Genomic DNA, 21,497 nt, shown 5'->3' with positions numbered 1-21,497 from the left:
ACCAGGGGGAGGGGGCAGTCTTCCTCATTTTAAGCAGCCAGTCATTTAGAAAGTCTCCACTAAGAAACAATGCTTTGTGAATTTTGTACAATGGTTGTTGGTAGAGTTTGGGACTCACAATTGAGGTCCTACGGTCTTGTGATCAAACCAGCCCTCTCCTTTATCTTATATGATTGTGAAATGTAATGAACCTTGGTTGAAAATCTCACTCCCGACCTGTGAGGGCGCTAAGCAAGGGCAGAGATCTTTGGATAGGCTGGCTTGAGATTTCTTTCCCCAGGTCGGGAAATTGGTCAGTTTGGAAAAAGGCGAGACTCCATTGCAAGAACGTATCGACCTGGAACGGACCAACGTAGCAGCCGCAGATTGTAAAGCAGCTGCATTCATTTACCAAGGGGTCATGAGTGACAGCATATAAGGGGGACGGAGAATCGTAATCTTTTCCTTTACTTGGTTTGTGAACTTGAACCTGAAGGACCGTGAGAGATCAATAACCACTGCTGAATTAAACCTGTGTTTAAGCAATATTCATGAGTGTTTTGTTTGTTTGTGTCTGTTAGTAACTGTCTATGTCTTAAACCATCAGATGGCTAACACGTATCCGGAGCTGTTGCCAGCACAAAGCCGGATCAACACTTCACCACAGTCACTATAAATAATTGTTATCACCCACCAAGAGCACTACTGCACACACCTGGACTGGTGACCATGGCAAGTAATATTATGGGATGGATGATATGTGTTTATTATTTATGTTGCAATCCCTGTCTTTTGTTCTCCATGCTTTATGCATTGATGTGTATAGCCGGAGCCTATTATTTGGTCACAAGACTGGGATTTACAAATAAAGCATAATTTTTCCAAATCGGATTACAATTGTCTGTCTGTGATTATTCATGCACGGCATCATCCCTGCACCTGTTTAAGATCAGCAGCCACTTTGCCACAATGATCCAAAAGCAAATGTGGCTATCTAAGGCTTCAGATTGCACCAACTTAGTTCTTTAGAATGACACTTGGTACTCAATGGCCCTGTTTAAAATCTACTATAAAATAAATAAAATAAGCAATGCTATAATTATATAGTTAGTCAAGTGAGTCGCTCTCTTTACCCTATATAAGTGTTTTGTTTCTGAAGGAGAACATAGCTCAATGTGTGAAAACTACTCCAGAATCCAGGTGTCTTGGTCTAAAGCAGATTGGCATGCGCCCATAACAGAACAGCTCTGAGTTGAGACACAGACAGACTTCCACCTGCACACTTGTTTCATCTCATTGATCCCAGAGCAAACGGGTGTCTCCAGTTCTGACATTCTGTATTTCCCTATTTCTAAAATGAAACTTTATGCAAAATATTTAACGTACCGTGTAGTGCAAATTTAAATGTTCTGTAAAATGTTTAATGTTTATTAAAGAAATAACACTCAGGTCAACATATGGCTGCGTTAATGATTGCTTCCTGACCCTGTGTGTCATGTTATCGAAAAGTAAATTAATTGGACTGGAGAAAACTCACGTTCAAGGGAAAGCACCCTAATGCAGACTTACTAAGAGAAAAAAAACAAAAACCCCACATCATTTGAGAAATTAAAATAACCACTGATAGTGATTGCAGGCATCATAAAAGGTAAAAACAATGATGCTACTTACAGCATATTGAATTAACAGTAACATATTGAATAGCATACGTCGGTTTGCAATTTTAAACAAACTGTTAAAATGAGACATTTTGAAAATCTAATATGAAATACTGTAATACTATTATAGCTTTCACTAGACTTTTGCAATATCCTTTATTGCATAATGTTAAATAAAAAAAAAATCTAAATTATGTTCATATACATTTTTTGTTTTTATTGTCTCAATCCTAAAATTCTAGGTGATACAAAACCTTTGGCCACCTGCTCTACTGTTTAAACAATTTAAACAGGCAGTTAGGAGAAGCAAAACTAAATCCTAAAAAGTTAATTTCAGTATTTTAAAAGCAAAAGACCTATAGAAGAGGAAATCGGCATATTATGGGGTGGATCTGGTAATTAGGTTTCACTAGGGAGGTTGCAAACAGTTTGACACAATAAACCTCTAAACACAGGCTGTGCATGCAGTTAGAGAAGACTTCAACTTCAGTGAAGATTGAGGCGTTAAAGATTTGCTGTGCCATGAATTAGAAATGGGAATACAAAAGACCCATTAGTTTAACTTCCATAAGATACAAAATGATGGAAGCAATATTAAGGGTTTAGCTTGAAGATCAGCTGTATTGCAACAATATTATAGCCAGAATACTTTAGAGATCCAGCCTTACAATTCCATTTGAATTTGAGGATAAGAGTGCTTACAGTATAATTTATTACTTTGATTTTCAAAAAAAAAAAAAACCTTGGTGAAGACCTAGAAGAAAGACTGATACTTGAATTGAAATCAGCAGAAATACAAGGAACAAAAGTAATTGTGCAAGTAAATGCGTTTACGTGTATATTTGTAATGTTTGTGCACCATATTTTATAATACCGTAGCGAGTGGCGGATCACTCGCTCTACTGCCACCTGTCGGACACCTCCCCACAAACACAGCAATGGGAGAACCTGCTATGACAGAGCCATACAGACAAGGCTCGTTTGCATGAGCGGTGTAGCGGTGCATGCTGGGGGACACTGTTGCAATTGTTTGGCACCGCTCTGCTGAACTGGGACACTTTATATTATGTACAAAGTTTTAATGCCAGTTTTTGACTTGCCCTGTCCCACTGTACCAGGCCCATGTCTCTGCAGTTAAGTTATCGCTGCCATCCTAAGTGGCAGTGGAGTGTGTGAGAGTCAGATTTTTTCATTCTGCTTACTTTCTCCAGCAAATACCACTTTATCACGCCAAAAGACAGAATAATAGATGGAGTCTCAGAGTCTCTCAGTGTTGCTGATCCTCTGGTCTAAGTAGTATACATTTAAACCTTGTATTTCCCTGGACAGGAGCAATGTTTGCAAAAAGCCAGACTTCATTGTGCTCAAGTGGTTTTGCACTTTGGTGATTTGCATGGATTTGGCTGGGCATTCCCCTGTGTCTAGCTGAGAGCTGCCCTCAAAGATGCAAGGTCTGGATCTGCCTAGCCTCCACTGCAGGGTGGAGAGACTCATCTGACCCCCAGAGGGAGATACAGTTGCAGAGGTGGTGAAGGGGAGGGAGAGTTGCATATTGGAAGGTGGAAGTGCACTTGAACATCACCATGGTTACAAGTATCTGCAACTATAGAGCAAAGCTCTGATGTGTCACGTCGCCTCATGCAGTCTCACTTCAGTGATGTTTTATTTATTTGAACAATGATAATGAAATATTAAACAGCAATAATGATAAGTGAATATAAATAACAGAAACAGTTAAATATGTTTTAAATCTCTGCATATTCTGGGGGTTCGTGCACTGCTCATCTATGTCACTTTCACTTCTCAGAATCTTGTTTTCTTCTCATTTCAATATGATATATGTGACAGAATAGGTTTTTGAAATCTGCCAAGTAAGGCTGATACTATTACTACTAACGTTAGTTCATGCCCAAGGAGGATTGTCTCACTTGTAAATATTTGTTTTTATAAACAAACTTTTTGCTAATTCCTCATGCATTTATCTAGCCTCGTGGATTTACACATTTTATCCTAACCCATGTAAAAGATCACACTGTTTTCAGATGCTTTTTTTAGCATTTAAAGGGCTACAGAGAAGATTGCAACCTGTCATGTGAGTGAAAGTCATCTAAATAAACTTCCTGAATCCTGAGGCATCACGAGTTTCTTGACTGCTCTTGGGCAATTCATCACAATGTCCTGGGAGGAATATAATGTAAACACCACGACAAAACTGCTTAAAAAGCACAAAACCAACAAACACACAGTACTGTAATCCACGTACAAAAAAAAAAAAAAAAAAAAAAAATCAAAATCTACAATATTATATGCAGTCAAACCAGTTTAACAACACTTTTGGTAATGCCATCCTGCACTTATTATAACAGCTTTGAAATGTCTTGGCCAGAATATAATTGGAGTCAATACGAACAAGCACCTGATAATTTCACTTTGTTATTTATACAACTGATTTCCAACGGAAGCATATGATTAGATCGTTTAGAAGTGAATTGCTTTACAGTATTGAGATATAGTACACGGAACACTGCCATGGGAATGCATACAGGTGTCTTATGTTTTCATTATTGCAATATGTCACAATACTGTTCATACACTTCTTCTGTGTTCGAATACTTATTTGTCCAGGTTATTGGTGAACTCCTGATGAAGTCAGCTCTGCTTATTGTCATAGTTGTTGAAGTTATATTTAATAGCTTTGACTGTATGAATTTTTTAAATTTTTTTAATTTAATTTTTTTAATTTATTCAGTTTATTCAGTTCTTTAATTACACCGTGTAACAATTTTTTTTTTTTTTTTTTTGGTTCCTGGGTAGTAAGTGTTATTTCCTAATTGCTTATGCCTCAAAAGTATAGAAAATGGCTATTATTCCCCACAAACTTTACTTTTGTGACCAGGACAGTGATATTTTGAATTTACCTATTTTCCAGAACATTCCAGTTAGATTCAGTGCTGAGTAAACTTGAAGTAACTTCTAGAACTTTCTAGAACTTTCCAGTAATATAAATAGTAATATAAATACAGGGGCCTTAAGTCCACCAGTTCAGTTTAGTTCCAGCTGCCTAAGTGGATACATATCTGCATTTTTCTGAGATGGCATCAAGAGGCTGCAATGGTGGCATTCCTGATGGGTCTCCAAGGCTCTGTTACATAGTGTTATTTATTTATTTATTTTTAATTGAGAAAAAAACCTTTTTAATGTAATCTTTAACCACACTATCTGCACCTGATTCTTATTTCCTTTTGACATTTGTTTTTATATTGCATTTAAAAATTGGGATAATTCACTTGAATGAAGGTGCATTTCCAATACATCTCTGCAAACGCTTAGAAAGTCTGCCTTGTTCTAACTACTGGGAGTAAAAACAACCCATGGGAATCAGGGTACGATGACTCATGGTACTGTACTGTTGTAGCTCATGGGCAGCCATTGGTCGAATAATTCAACTGTAGAACCACACATGCACAGTATACAATTCTGAAAGGTCAAACAAATACACACTGGCAATGTGTTCCCCTAACACTGAAACAGCACCAGTGTGCTTCCAGACCTCTATGTAATATTTGTCCTAAATCATTTGTGTTGCTGGCATTGATGTGGTCTGCTAATGGTTATACTACATGAAGTAATCAGGTCAGCATTATCAATATGTCCCCCAAAGCCTTCATGCTTCTACTCAGTGAAAAAAAAAAAAAAAAAAAAACCCTACATTTCATCTTCCATTCAGATCTGACAGTCCATTTCACTTGTAGTACAAAAGGAGAAGACACTGTTGTAAAACTGGAGACATTCAATGAGATCACTTTGTGTGTGGTGCACCAATGCCACAGAAAACAACATCAGTGGCCACAAAAAAACATCAACATGGTCAATAGTGATGTTTAGGGAATCTGGCACACAGGCTTGTTATTAAAAGTGGGATGTTTAGTTTCTTTTTACTATTGACACGGTGGGTGTCATCGCTAACGAGGTTTCTGCTGATTTCTAAACTTTTCCACTTAAAGGAAGCTACCACATACCTGCTGTAAAGATACTTATATACTTCTCAATTGTGGGAACCCAGTGTGTGCCTTTCACTGTCAAAAATGGCAAAGCAGATTATGTTCATTAAGAAACTACAGAATAATTAGAGAAAATATAGTTTGACTTGATTAGCAAACACTAAAAATAATTGCTGCAAAACAAGTATACATGCATTCTCATTAGAAAATAGAGCTCTGTTTCACAGTGTTTAGGAGCTGCTTTCTCATTGCTAGACAGAATGATTTGGGTGCTTCATGACAATTTAAGCCTTCACACACATGTTGCAGGGTATAAAATTAAAATAGTTCAGTGAGTTTTTACAGCAGATGTCATGATTCTGTGATGAGTCTGTAGTCATGATTCCTATTTGCCCTATAAGTCCATTCCACCCGCACTTGAAATTTTTAAGGCTGAACCCAAATAAGGCAGTGTCTATAGCTCATGACTTCAGTAAAGGTGGAGCATTGTACTTGATGTTTTTTTGACCATTGTTATAAAAACGTTACTTTTTTTTAAATTGTATGTTTATCTATTTATAATAAAGCACTTGTTTAAAACTTGAATAAATACTTTACTGGCTGTTCTTGCAAAAACAGCTCATTATATTTCTGGTCAATGTAATATCTATTATTATTATTATTATTATTATTATTATTATTATTAGTAGTAGTGATAGTCGTAGCATATTATGGTTACCGAATGATCACTGCGAAGGCTCACCAAGATAGTGGTTCCAAATGCTGCTGCTAGAGTGCTGACTCGCACACGTCTTTCACAACATATCACTCTGCTTTTTAAATCACTGCACTGGCTTTCTGTTCAATTCAGAAATTCAAAATTCTGCTTACTACTTATAAGGCCCTTCATTTTGGCCTTAGGGTTAGGGTATATTTGTAGGAACTGTTGATATCTTTTGCTCCGACTCACACCTTGAGTTTAGTGAATGCTGAGTTTTGTTAGTTCCTAGAAGGTGTCTAAAATCAGGAGGGGGCAAGGGCCTTTGGAACTCTGTCCCAAGTATCGTCAGGAAAGCTGACACATTCAGAATCTTTTAAATCAATTTTAAAAACATATTTGTTTTTTTGTGTTTTTACTGTAAAAGTACCCCAGAATGCTCCGCATGAAGAGCGCAATATAAAAGCAAACTGTTCTGTATTAAATGGTGGTAGTAGTTGTAGTATTAGTAGTAAAAATACACAGTATTCTGGCTTTCTCAAAATATAATCCTGCTACAATTAATTGGAGTCTTTTGTTAGAGTGAACTTGTAGCAATTCTCATGCTACATAATGTGGGTGTAAGTCTCACCCAACTGTCCCTTTAATTAGGGTCAGTAGCCTGGCCAAGTTAAAACTTAATTTCCTGCATTTCCTTGCAACCATCTTTTGTTCAATATTCTCTCCCCATTGGCTCTTTCAAATATCCACTCCTCCAATCTCAGAGCTCCTTAGAAGCCAGCACCTGTACTAAAGCTGGCTGATTAGACCTGGCTGAAGACTCCTTTCTCTGAGGAATCCATTATAACCTACAGCATTACAATCTTAAATCTCAGTGAATCCTTTAGCATCTTTAGATAATTCCAGTGCAATCATTCTTTTTTTTATTGTATCCTGCACTTTGACTAAACTTTTCTTTTTGTTTTCACTGTTACTTGTTTAAGTTTAGCTGGTTTTCAAGGTGTGTTTGGTGTTTGTTGTTTTGTGTGTTCAGTCTCCAAACAACTGTTCAACATTCAACTCAGTATTACTGGGCAGACTCATCATTTTCAACATACTCATTTTTTTCAGCTTTCTACAATCCCCATCATTACTGGACACTGCTGGACTTCCTTATCTGTTGGTGAGATCATTCTTTTTTTGTTTGGAGCTTTTCTACTTTAACTTGATACTTTGTTTCCTGTATTTTTTGGTTTTGTTCTTTTGTTACTTTGCTTGGTTTTCAATTACATTGCTGCTCTTCTGGACTTGTTAGGCGTAACATTCATGCACCATCCAGACTGGTATTATTAATGTTAACATTTCATTCACCTTTATCTTTCTCTGTCTGCCTGTGCATTGATTGTGTGTGTGTGTGTGTGTGGGTTTGATGCCCACCAGACACTACACCCATTTCTCCTTTTGTGTTACCTTTTGGCCTTCTGTTTTCCATTTACCAACTTACCTGTACCATCTTCATACTTCCCTGCTTTGTCCACCTTTCTTACTTATCTGCACCAGCTTTAGTCTTACCTGTTCCCTACAATTATTTGTTTTCCTTTCTTGTCATTATTATTACTACTTTCAACCTTTTTTCTTTTTCTCCTTTCTTTATTAGTTCTATACTCATTTTTATTTTGTTTATATTTCATTTGTTGACGTTATCATTCACAAAAATAAACCTACTTGTGAAATTGACACCTCTGATGTCCCTGCTTTTGCTTTTTAATTTAGCTAGACATTTAAGCAGCAAGGGTATTCTCAAACAGCTGCTTTAATAATGCACGGGGAAGACAGCAGCAGGGCTGGTAGGTGACATTATTCCATACAAAAGACATAAGCCCGATATACGTTCCTTGCAAAGGAGCCGGCTCTTTTGTACAGCGGTATCAGCGCTGTGCTTTAGTGCGAGAGGTCCCGGGTTCGCGCCTCTGCCTGTGTATTGATTGCCTCGCCCTGTGCAAATGCCTGCGTTAACCGAGATCACTACAATACTATAACTCGGGCATAACACAGTTCATGGTAACTGGTTTTATACAGAACTATAAGCCCACAAGAGATATACAACATGACAGAACAGACACGTTAAAAAAAACAATAATAAAAGCCGCCCGCATTATCATTAAGGTGAACTACACTACTACTAATCATAAAATTGCCCATCAGCCAGTGTTTTCTGTCACCTTGGAATCCACAGTAACAACTGACCTGCTCCGTTTCAATATTTGTAGTTAAGAACAAACACGCTCATTAACATTTACACGTGAAATGCGAAACTGGGCGTGGATTTCCAGCGTGAGATTTACCCTATGCCTTTTTTTGATTTTTTTTTTTTTTTTCAGCCACAAACCTGATTTACCAGAGTAAAAACGTGCATGCAAATTGCCATTTCACGTGTAAACTGAATGCATGGAAACCCCATGATCGTGTCTGATACTACCAACATGTGCTCTGTTAGCACTGTGTTTGAACTGGTGACTTCCTGTTATTTTCTTTGTTTGTTTTGTTTTGCAGCTTGGTATTTTTTTTAACAGGAGAGAGTTATTTCTCTCAGGAGGACATTGCCTGCACTGCTCAATGTATGTACCTGGATTTCAATCTCATTTGTAAATTAATTTGTAAATTGATTACTAGCAATTTTAAAAGATCTGAAGGTGCACTATAATGGCCAAATCTGTGTGAGTGTTAATTTATTGGGGGAGGTGATTTGCTTAAGTACTATTATTCAGTTTAGAATTCTGTTTGACAGCTGATCTTTTGCCACCGTATTATATATATATATATTATATATATATAATATATTATATATATATTATATATATATATATATATATATATATATATATAGATATAATATATAAGTTATATATTATTATATGTAACAATTACATTCGGTCAGGTTGCCCCAGCACGCCAGACTAATCATTTTTAAACTACAGCACAGAGCATTAATTTGCATTCCAAACTGCAGTAAATTTATTTATTTATTTATTTTAATTCACTGTATAGATGCAAATCATATTGTTTAGCTTGATAACTTAAATACTGCCTCCTTAACCTCAAAAATGAAAAAAATTAAACATATAAACATCTCAATTGATCAGATTTTTTGTTTTTTATGCAATAATAGTTAATGTTACTTAATATGAGCCATGTTGCTGTTGAATGTTAGTTTATGAAAGCATATATTTATGTGGAATATTATTTCTCCAATATGTGCATAATTTGAAAATAAGAGTCAAAATAGTTCAAATGTGAATGACACAGATAAATACAATGAGTGAGTCATGTGTAGATCTGTAAGAGTGAGTGATTATATACAGCAAATGTGTGATTAAAAGCAGATTTATTAAAACCATAATGACAAAATATAAGGTTCTTAGTAGAACATGTATATTGAACATTCTACAATAACAGTTCTCATTCTGTATAGGAAAAAAGAGCACTGAACCATACTGCATTGATTTCAGTGCTACAGCTGACAGTACAAATTACAATCTTAATACCAGCAATAAATACAAGATAAAAATAAATGAGTTGCAACAGCACAATAACCCCAAAGGGGCCAGGGTGAGGTGTGAGAAGCTTCAAGGAAGACTATGTAGCTTGCATGTTCTCATTGGTTTGCAATGAGACGTTAAGGCCTCTTGTTTGCTAAAAATCTTGGTATCTCTGAATATATAATCTTGCACTCTTCAAAAATAGGCAAAAGACTTTAATAAACAATGCTCAACAGAAGCTGAGGCCCCCCATATGTTATCCATTTACTACCAATGCAGAATGACTGATTGGGATATTTGTTCTTCATTTTCCGTCCAAAATTGGTTTCTGCGATAACTGACACCAACAGGTATACATGTTAATATACACTGTGAATTTGTATTTTTATAAAATACGTTTCCTAGTTTACTTCATACTACAATGACTGGGAGTATTACAGCTGTCAATTGAAACCCTTCTCCAGCACAGGGAATGTGCAGGTTAACTGCTTAATGGGAAAGTGCAGGATATCCAGGTAAAGGGAAATGCTTCTCCACAATAGGGGATATGCAGATTACTTGAGTAATGCGAAACAGCATGTTAATCGGGTCATGGTAAAGTTCTATCCAGGTAAAAGAAAACATTTCTTCACCGCAAGTAAAGTGCAGGCTCCCCAGATAATGACAAAATGTAAGTTAGACAGGAAATGGGTAACATCTAACATAGGAACAGTTAACCTTAAAGAATTGTTAAGCTTTCTCAGGACGGGAGAAACAATATTTCTTTTATACAGTGCTAATTTTAAACATTTGTAAATATTTGATGAGTGGAAAGTTATCTCTTTATTGATACCAATATAATTAGAAAGCAGGTGTTCTGAGTAGGGAAGACTGAACAACAATAGTCCCACCAATCAAAACCAGTAGAAGTGGTCTAACACTTTTTTTTTCCAGGGAACTTTACGTTTTCCATTCATAAACTGATTAAATTTTGTAGCTATTGTGTTCTTGCTACAGTTCATAATGATAGCATCCTCGTATGTCCATTGCCATTGTAAGGTCATTTTTTTGTTCATATATTGTATTACTGTCCGGCATCTGTTACAAATAATCTGCTAACAAGTATCTCTGCTGAGAAGTTCAGGACCTGTTATGGGTACCGTGGCTAGTTCTGACCGATTGGATGTAGTTCGTTCTTCATGAGGCAGCAGTGCAGTTTTTTCCGAAGTTTGCGTCTAAAATCCTTGGAAGCAAAGTAATACACAAACGGATCAAAGCGGCAACGCAGGCTGTTGATGCCCAGACATAACTTGTAATAAACATACAAACTTTTGCCTCTGGACTGATAAATCATGTGAAGAGTTTGAAGCAAGATGTTGGGTAGGTAACAGACTATGAAACAAAGCACCATAACCACTATCAGGCACATTGTTTGCTTCTTGTGTCTCTGTGTTTGGGGAATCTTTCAGAGTTTTAATGATGGAAGTGTAACAGACAATAATGACAATTAGGGGAATAATTAAAAAGAAAATAAGTGGTACAGCAAAATACAGATATCCTGTTACTTTTGGCTGGAATACATTTTTAGGAAAGATGTCAAAGCATGTGGTGATGTTGAGATCTTTTATGTTAAATGTGAAATCTTTGTACAACACTAGCACATGGGTGATGAGCACGACCAGCCAAATGGAAATGCAGGCAATAACAGCAACTTTCGAAGTTCTCCAGTGCTTCGTTTGCAGCGGTCGTACAATCCCCCAGTAGCGCTCCAAACTGATGTGGTCAAAACTGAACAATACATGTTTCCATAGAATGCGACTATGGATATCCTGCACATGATGTCTCCAAAGGGCCAGTCATTGCCATTCAAGTGGTAGATAATTTGAAAGGGAAGAAATGTGCTGTACAGGAGGTCGGTCAGAGATAGGTTGATTGCATATATTGTTGGATTTTTGCATTTCGTGTGGCAAAACAGCCAAAGGGAAATGGTGTTCAAGGGTATGCTGATGATGATGACAAGCAAATATATAATAGGGAGGGCAACTGTGACAGTCTTGCTCGTTATCATCTCCAGCATGTCGGGTGATAATGTAGACGTCATATTGGCAGTGGTGTAGTTAGGGAGCTCATACCCTCTTGGGGTCATTGTGAATAGAAGTAAAGCTGCTGGAAGAGAAAAAAAAAATCAGAATCAGCAGTACATTTTAACAAATATAAGGACATGAAAGTGTCTTTCGCTAGACTCTCCAGTGTTACACACCAAGCTGCTGTAGTTTTGCTCACTCCATTTTTATCATTGTTGGTCCATTGTAGGATATTTCTTACAGTATCCTGAAAAAGTATTTGCCCCCTGTCTGATTTTCTGCATTTTTGCATATTTTTGACACTGAATTTTATCAGATCTTCAACCAAAATCTAATATTAGATAAAAGGGGCCATGAATGAACAAATAACACACAATTGATAGTTATTTAGTTTAATTATTAAAGAAAGTTATGCAACACTGTGACAAAGTGCCCACCCCTGTGTATATTTTCCGTTATATGTTGCGTGTTGTTAAATGTTGGTGTATAGTCATTGGTACATGGGATATAAATGGGTCTGTGTAACATGAGTGTTTAAAATGTATATTTGTATTTAGACACAGAATTGTACATCACTTCACGTACATTTAAAGTAGTTAATATGCAAGCACAGGGAATTGCACTTTATTAATTCACGTGCAGTTGTACCGAGACTCCAAAATTGAATGATTGATTAGCAGTCGAGTCTTGGTACAGCTGCATAAAAGCAGCATGTTTTCACCCACTCGGGGTTGGGTGTTCGGTGAGTAGAGAACGGGAGAGAGGAGAGGAGTACTAGAGCATATTATCAATTGCTATTGCGTGCTGGTGGGACCAGCACGATACTTGTTAGTCTGTCTATCTGCTCACCGTGTTTGTCTAGTATTGTCCATTTTGTGTGTCTATTTATTTTGGCGTAAAGTGCCGTGTCCTGTTTTCTGTTTGTTTAAACCTTTTATTTTGCAATAAACTGGCGCAAGCAAGCGTCTTCATCATTTCAATTCATCCGTCCTGTGTTTTGTGTATTCATTTCCTGGTTCTGACGCCGCCCACTTCGATCGTCTCTGTGACAAACACTCAATGCCCCCGTCTGAAAAAGTAATCACCCCCTTAGACTCAATAAGTGGTTACGCCACCTTTAGCCTGCAACCAAATGCTTCCTGTAATTATTGATCAGTCTCAAACAGCGGCGTGGAGGAATTTTGGCCCACTCCTTCATGCAATCCTTCACTGCTTCAACTCTGTGACATTTGTGGGTCACAACATCTCAATGGGGTTTAGGTCTGGACTTTGACTAGGCCATTCCAAAACTTTAAATTTCTTGTTCTTCAACCATTCTGATATAGACTTGCTTGTGTGTTTGGGATCATTGTCTTGCTGCATGACCCAGCTGCGCTTCAGCTCATGGACGGATGGCCTGACATTCTCCTCTAGAATTCTCTGATGCAGAGCAGAATTCATGGTTCCTTCAATGATGGCAAGTCGTCCAGGTCTTGATGCAGCAAGGCAACCTCAAATCATGACACTACCACCACCATGCTTGACTGTTGGTATGAGGTTCTTGCTGTGGAATGCAGTGTTTGGTTTTCGACAGACATAACTGGGTCCATATTGGCCAAAAAGTTCCACTTTTGACTCATCTGTCCACAGAATATTGTTCCAGTACTCTTGAGGATCATCCAGGTGCTTTCTGGCAAACTTGAGAAGCGCATTCATGTTCTTCTTAGTGAGCAGTGGTTTCCATCTTGCTACTCTGCCATGAATCCCATTTTTGCTCAGTGTCTTTCTGATGGTGGAGTCATGAACACTGACCTTAGCCGAGGCGAGTGAGGCCTGCAGATCACTGGATGTTGTTCTAGGGTTCTTTGTGACTTCCTGGACGATTTTACGCCTTGCTCTTAGAGATTTTGGCAGGACGGCCATTCCTGGGAAGACTCACTACTGTCCCAAACTTTCTCCATTTGGACAATATGTCTCTGACTGTGGTTTGGTCGAGCCCCAGAGCCTTAGAAATGACTTTGTAACCCTTTCCAGACAGCTAGGCATCAACAACTTTTTCTGGAGGTTTTCAGGAATTTCTTTTGATCGTGGCAGAACCTGTGTGCTGACAACTTCACTCTGATGGTAAGAGCTAAAGTTAGTAAGATTTATATTGGGCAGGGCTGACCCAAATCAGGCCTGATTTGTTAACCAAAGTATTCAAACAGCTGATCCTAATTATCCCTTTGATTAGGTTGAGTTAACTGGGGGGGGGGGGCAATAACTTTTTCACACCTGAAGATTGCATGTTTGATTACCTTTGCACACCTAACAAATAAAAGAAACACCAAACTTTGGTGTCATTTTTTCTCTGACTCCCTCTATATGCTACTAGAACCCACAAAAAGATCTGACCAAATTCAATGTGAAAAATGTGCAAAAATGCAGAAAATCAGACAGGGGGCAAATACTTTTTCATTCAGGAATTGGCTAATATGAACCGCTACAGCCAGAGGGCGACAATCACCAGCCACTTCCCAGTAATTGAAATTGGGCAGTACTGTGTGCTGATATTGGTATTAGTGATATTACCAACCAATTTGGGGACATTGTTTACACTTTTATATTTGGATAAATATACTAATATAATGTAAAGTGTACACTTTTGTAAAATAAAATACATAAGTGTATGCACATGTTAAAGTTATTTATCATGTTGTCCTCTTTCTGAGTTTGTACCTTTATGCACCACTAGGCTGTGCTTTCTTCAAACCAGAAAACAATTATCAACTGAAACATAGACTTTATTTTTTAAGGGACTTATATATATATATATATTATATATAATAATATATATATATATATATATTATCTGAAATAGAAAAATATATATATTATATATATATAGTGTATATACACACCAAACACCTAAAGAAACTGTGTGTTATATATATATATATGTGTGTGTGTGTGTTTTGCACCAAAACCTAAAGAAAACGGTAAGTAATCTATTTGTTTGTAGAACTGTTTTTATGACATTTTTCTATATGGCGTAGATAGGTCATACAAAAAAAAATGTATGAGCTTTACAATAAACGTGTATTTTAAATACAGGATGAAAACACACTAATAAGTCGGACTGAACGATCACAAGCATTTCTATGATTTCATATACAGTACACGACTTAATCAGTTAGGAAATTCTACTAGTACCAGTGAGATTCCTGTGGACAGAACTCACAAAATCACCATGATTTGAACATGATTGCAGATTCCCATGAACTGAGAGGGCTACGTTTTAAAGCAACACCATACATATGTTGCCAGGATAGCTGTATTTGATATAAAAAGCAACAAATTAATTGCATTAACGGTTGCAAAAAAACGTTTAGTAACTACAGTAGCGTTGCAGAAATGACAAAATGCCATGCATCCTGTTGTCTGTGAAAACCACACCAGTCAACGACATGCTTGGGTTGCAGAGCGCTGTTGACAGGGTTATAGCGGAGATTGCCACACATACACCCTAGTGAGGTGCATTGTTTTGTTTGCTACACTTTTTCGTTTATTTCTGTTTTATCAGGTCGGTTTCTTATCTGTTGAAAAACGTGTCACAACGCAATCTTTTATTGTCTCGTTATAGAATACAATATATTGCTGAGGTGCGGTCAGGTCCCAGCGGCATAGGAGACCAGGAATTCAGATCAGCTATTTTAAATACACACTTTCAATTACAGCTCCCTAGTAATGCAATGTTAAAACACAAAACCTTCCATTATAGTGTAGTTATCATGCAGCTGCTTTGTGAAAGGTAACCTGTACCTGGTTACCCATTCGGGTATATTAAAAAAGAAATATATTAAAGCCTTGTTAAATTAATCACAAATATGAATATTTTACAAAGAAACTGTATTGCCCAACTCTTTGTTTCTGATATATAAAAAATAAAAGCTACTTACAATAAGTGAACAGCAGCTCCACATAATGATTGAAAACCAGATATTATAACTTGACGGTACGCTGATATTCAGGCACATGTGCTGACCAGGAAATATATATGGAAGTCCAGATGTTGATAGTTGATGCCTATCATATATATAAAGCAGAAAAAACAGTAGCGTGACTATCACATAAACCACAAATCTAAGTGTCAGATTTTTTTTAGCACGCAGCACCAAAATGACAAAATAGTGTAGCGATTGTTGGAAGTACTGAATCTGTCTTCTGTTGTAACTACGCAATAGAACCCAAAGAAGAGTGTTTTACCGTTTGGTAAATAAATCCTGCCTCGTGTCTTTAAATTTAACATAACGGGAAGGAGCTTACCACATGCTAAAGCCCGGTGTTGCTACTAGAAAATAAAAATATATATTTTTTTTGCTTTAAATAATGGTGAGGCCAGGTATACATTTTTAATACAGATACACATTGTGTTACAAAAGCAAGGTGTATGTAAAAAAACATTTTTGTTTTGCATTGTTTATTGAATTCAGATACAGGATAGCTGTTTTTGACTGCAGTCACTAAAAGGGTCAAGATACTTATCTGTTTTTATATTAAATGCCTGTGGTTTCCATTTTTCTGTTGGAATTTATGATACCAGTAAGATAAGGAATTGCGTCTTAAATTTACTAAGCTTTTGTTCCAGCCCATAGTTTTCTCCACCTTTTTTCTGGATGCTATCAGTGACAACAAAACAAAAAGAGGTAGCATGATATCTGCTGTTCTAAAGTTGTGTCAATAGGCTATTGCTACTAATGCCAAGTTTCTCTTTTGAACTGGGTTATATTAATGTGTTGTGGTTACCCTTCATCTCTGAGCACTGAATCTTCTCAGTCTAACAAAAGACTGACAGCTTGCTCTTTATCATACTAGTAACTTATTTCCCCAGTTTCTTGTATTATATAATGTATTGTATGTTTTAATACTGATGTAATAAGAAAAGAATATTGACAAACATTTTGAAAGAAAATCTCCACTTAACTGTGGTCAAAATAGAATATTTAATACCCCTGACATGCATCATCTTGTTTACAAGGGAATCCCGGAGAACAGCTTCCACACTATCCAGTTACATCTCAATAACGTACAAAACAATTCACAGACAGTACAACAACAGATACAATATCATCAGTTACATTATAAGTCCATGGTAGATTACATCTTTTGTTAGATAGGCAATGAATTAAGAAAATAGTCGCTTTATATCTGCCTCTTGATTCATCATTCTGAGAAAGCTGCTTTCAGGAGCTTTTATCTGTATATGAACGATATATGAACATATTTACATGTGAGTCACAAGGAGAAAATATTTTACTAGTCGTACATTTGCTTCAAACTCAACATAAAAGTGTACAAACAATGAAAGAAATAAGAAGTTAGCCATTCAAATGTATTACTTACAGTACACCCACCCAGCGTCTAGACAGTCAACAGATTCTATGAATAACTGTTGTAATGGTTGGTTTTAGGGAGAAAAAAAGAACATTGTGTGTGAAACTCACTGTAACCACTAGGTACCACATCAACAAGTATCTGCTTTGAATTTTTAGAAACAGTGCAAAAATGCTATATTATAGTTAAAATGTTAACTATGTGGACACAAAGTTAGAAAACTCCAAATGATTTAATGATTTTATTATTATTATTATTATTATTATTATTAATAATAATAATAATAATAATAATAATAATAATAAACTGCCTCATGTTTTGATCCATTTGAAATAAACACACTTTACATGAAAGGGAATAGAAATGTCACAAATCAAATGAGAAATAATTTTGATGCATTTTATAGGAAAATATTCTGTTTTATTGCCTGCCATAGACAAGGACCAGGGGTCACAAATGGAGATTAGACAAAGGGGCATTCAGAACAGAAAATAGGAGGCACTTTTTTACACAGAGAATTGTGAGGGTCTGGAATAAACTCCCCAGTAATGTTGTTGAAGCAGACACCCTGGGATCCTTCAAGAAGCTGCTTGATGAGATTCTGGGATCAATAAGCTACTAACAACCAAACGAGCAAGATGGGCCGAATGGCCTCCTCTCGTTTGTAAACTTTCTTATGTTCTTATGTAACATAATCAGGGAAAGATTGGAGCAAACAGTTTGCGTGTCCAGGATCTGTTGCTGCTGAGCGGTGTTTGATGAGCAGTTTTGTAAAATATATTTCTGTCTTACACTGCAAAGAAGTGCCTTAACCACTATGCAAAAGAAATGGACTCATCTGTATTCTTGGTTATAGAGCTTTTATCACACAACACTGCCCGTTACATAAGCCTACACTTAAAAAATTACAAAGTTTCACTTGTCATAATTATGACATTGTATATATACTTTTGAATATGACATGTACTGTCATTTGTGACAAAAAAAAAAAAAGAACTGTCTTTAAAAGCCTGAACATAATCATCAGGAAAAACAGACAAAATCACAAAATGATTCAGTGCTAGACACAGTGGTAAGAAAATACACATTTCTTTCTGCCCGAAAGTACAGTATATAAATACAAAAAACCCCACTTACACTTGCTCATCCTTTAACCTTTAAAGTGGAAGCAATCTCAGAAGTGATTACATTTTAAACAGCAGCACACTGTAAAATGGCCACTGTCCAAAAAACTACAAGTTCCTGGAAGGCTGAATTTTTTTTTGAAACCAAATAAATACTTTTTATGAAGCATCTAATATCCGCTACCGAGAACCCTGCAGCATTAATAAGGAAACTGCAAGTATTTAAAATGACTATTAATGCAATCAGCTGTCAATTCTAGGCTGTCAATTCAAACATAACATGATAAGATATATATATATATATATATATATATATATATATATATATATATATATATAATACTTTACATCTTTACATTTGTGTATAATTTTTATATCGGCTGCTTTACTTTGAACAAAATACTCATGTATAGTCTGATATATGGTATTGAAAGTGAGCCTTTTAATATAACATGATTCCATGAAAAAATCAGAAAACTAAAAATGTAAAACTTTAAACATAATGTACTGCAACTGGAAAGTTTTTCTCCTGAAATGAAATATACCTCTTTCAAACATTCTTAAGTTTTACAATGCATTATCTTTCTCATATTGATTTCAATGTCTTTAAGTGTAGGCCGCAAACATGTTAGGGTCCGTAAGAAAAAAAAGAAAGATAACTTTAATCCTGCTTTATTTCTGTCTAAAACATTTTCCTAAATGTAGGAAATACATCCCCAGCTCATTGAAATGAGAGTAACGCTGCTTCAACGGGTCACATAAAACACAGGAATTAAAACTATCTATGTAGTTCAGAAAATGAATAACTTCATTGTATTTTCAAGTAGCCTACTAGCTATTGTTTTCTTGTTTTGTATACGATTTCATTCTATTTTCTTAAATACCCCACAATTACAGAAAACCAAGACTTCAGGATCATGACCACCTCCTTTTGTTTTGAATATGCATTGTGTATTTTCTGTAAAAAAAAAAAAAAAAAAATACCCACCGTGCCATACCGTGCCTCAGTAGCATTTCATATTGTGTGTGCGTTTAGACCAGCCTGGGTTCGTAACCATACACAAGTGTTCTCTAAATTTGATTTTATTGTGGTTTTCATTACAGCTTTAAATAAAAAAAGTGAAACTGACATTTGTTTAAACATTTACTTTTTAGATTTATATTCAATGCACTTGTTTTTAAGTATTGCATCTCCTGCCAAACGACCCTGCGGGTGTGGATTTTGTATCCATGTTATTTGCAATAGTGGTGAAGGCGTTTACTCTTCTTGTAATGCTTTTTGAACTGGGGAAAAAAAGGGGGTGTGATCCGCGCAAATGATAACTTCCGTTCCCTCTAAAAAAGTAAAATATACCTGTTACACCCGCCCTTCCATATTCCATCATATATTTCATGAATTGTTTGATTTGATGCTATTTAAAAGAATACACAAACCAGAAAGCCGCACTCTGCTCAGTTTCTAAGAACGCACATGCTGACTTCGTTTTAGATTTTATCTACTCACTTGTTCCAGGAAGAACCCGCTAACTCTCCTTACAATCAGAGCTCGTATGTCATCGTGCTTTCAGGCTTCAAAATACTGCAGCAGATATCTGAGTGAGTCAAAACGCCTATTATTTGTATGACCAGAAATCATCTGGCTGTTAAAATTAATTAAAAAAAAGAAAAAAAGTTGGTTATATCAGTGTGATTGTTAAAAAAAAAGTTTCTCATGTTTAAAGCTTATATTTCTTTATTCTAGTCAAGGCATCAGAACACTGTTTTGTACAGCATTGGAACATGTGCTGTAATTGCTCGATAAAACATGGGCAATGGGGTTGTATGTCATTTTGTTAGTTTTACTTGACAGTTTGATTCTACTCTTAGGTCCTGCTTGGGAAATAGCTGCTTGTCCGGTACTGTTAAAATAAACAACAACAAAATAGGACTGATAAGCAGTATACTGCAGTTCAAGTTTCTACAAAACCTTGGGTGATGGTACAGAAAAAGGAATACTAATATACTGGCAAAAACGTACATAATTACAGGTAAACTTTAATTACACAAAGTGACAACTATAATTAAGAAAATGTTCTACTGTATTTAAAAACAGTGACACCTACTGGAATGAATAATACCATATCTTCCCATTTTAAATTTTTGCTGGAGAGCCTACTGCCCAAAGTAATATTCTTCGCTTCCAACTGTTGTCCTTACAGATGTTCAGATTTACCATTGTAAGCAGCAGAGTGTATCACACTTCATCTCTTCCATGGGAATGTTGCAATGGCCTGTGGTATGCCATCAGGGTATTATTATCATTATGGTTTCTTACTTGGCCAGTTAAGTATTGCAATGTGTATTTTAAGTATGCCCTGTAACAAAAAACAAACAAAAAAAAGAGATCTGGGCTGCAGTTATACCTGTCATCGATCAATGGTGCGCCGTGTTTGAAAGGTCTGGAGCCACAATAACCCCTTACACCCATTGCTGTTTTCAGACTACAGGTGCTTTTATTTTTCAAGACTGTTTGATCCGTTTCATAAATATGAATCTTTATTAATCCACCTTTAAATAAAGTTTTGTGATATGGGCTCCCTGTTTCTATGTTTTACATGCTTATTACACACGCCATTCAATGAATTTCTAATATAATGGAGGGATGAAAGTTGGAAGAAGCCTTTTTAAGTCAAGGTATATGAACAAGGGCTGAATGGAAGAGGTTCAGAACCAAAGGAAAATGAAAAGTTAATTTCAGATGTAATTCGTTTGGATTGAAATGACACATTTGTTAGAATGATGTTCAGATGCCAGATGGGAATTATTTTGAACCTTCTGATGGATTTTATAAAATTAATTATGACTGTTTTATTATTTGTTTAGCAATATTGTCTTTCTCCAAGGCGACTTAGAGACTGTTGTGTGTGAACTATGCAGCAGCTGCAAAGTCACTCACAATGTGTCACCCGAATGACGGAGCACAAGGAGGTTAAGTGACTTGCTCAGGGTCACACAATGAGTCAGTAGCTGAGCTGAGATTTGAACCCCGGGGACCTCCTGCTTACAAGCCTGTTTATTTAACCACTGGATCACACAGCCCTTGTTCGAACTGCTGAATGCAAAGGA

At 36.4% G+C, this 21,497-nt stretch overlaps 1 pseudogene; it reads right to left on the bottom strand.

Annotated features, from left to right (window-relative positions):
- Positions 1–9,743: 9,743 nt before the first annotated feature.
- LOC121327494 lies at positions 9,744–16,085 on the bottom strand (annotated as a pseudogene).
- Positions 16,086–21,497: the final 5,412 nt, after the last annotated feature.

Source organism: Polyodon spathula, chromosome 15 (assembly GCF_017654505.1).
Source record: "Polyodon spathula isolate WHYD16114869_AA chromosome 15, ASM1765450v1, whole genome shotgun sequence".
Classification (NCBI taxonomy): Eukaryota; Metazoa; Chordata; class Actinopteri; order Acipenseriformes; family Polyodontidae; genus Polyodon; species Polyodon spathula.
The sequence above is the reverse complement of the archived record's forward strand: the minus strand, read 5'-3'. Positions and strand labels throughout refer to the sequence as shown.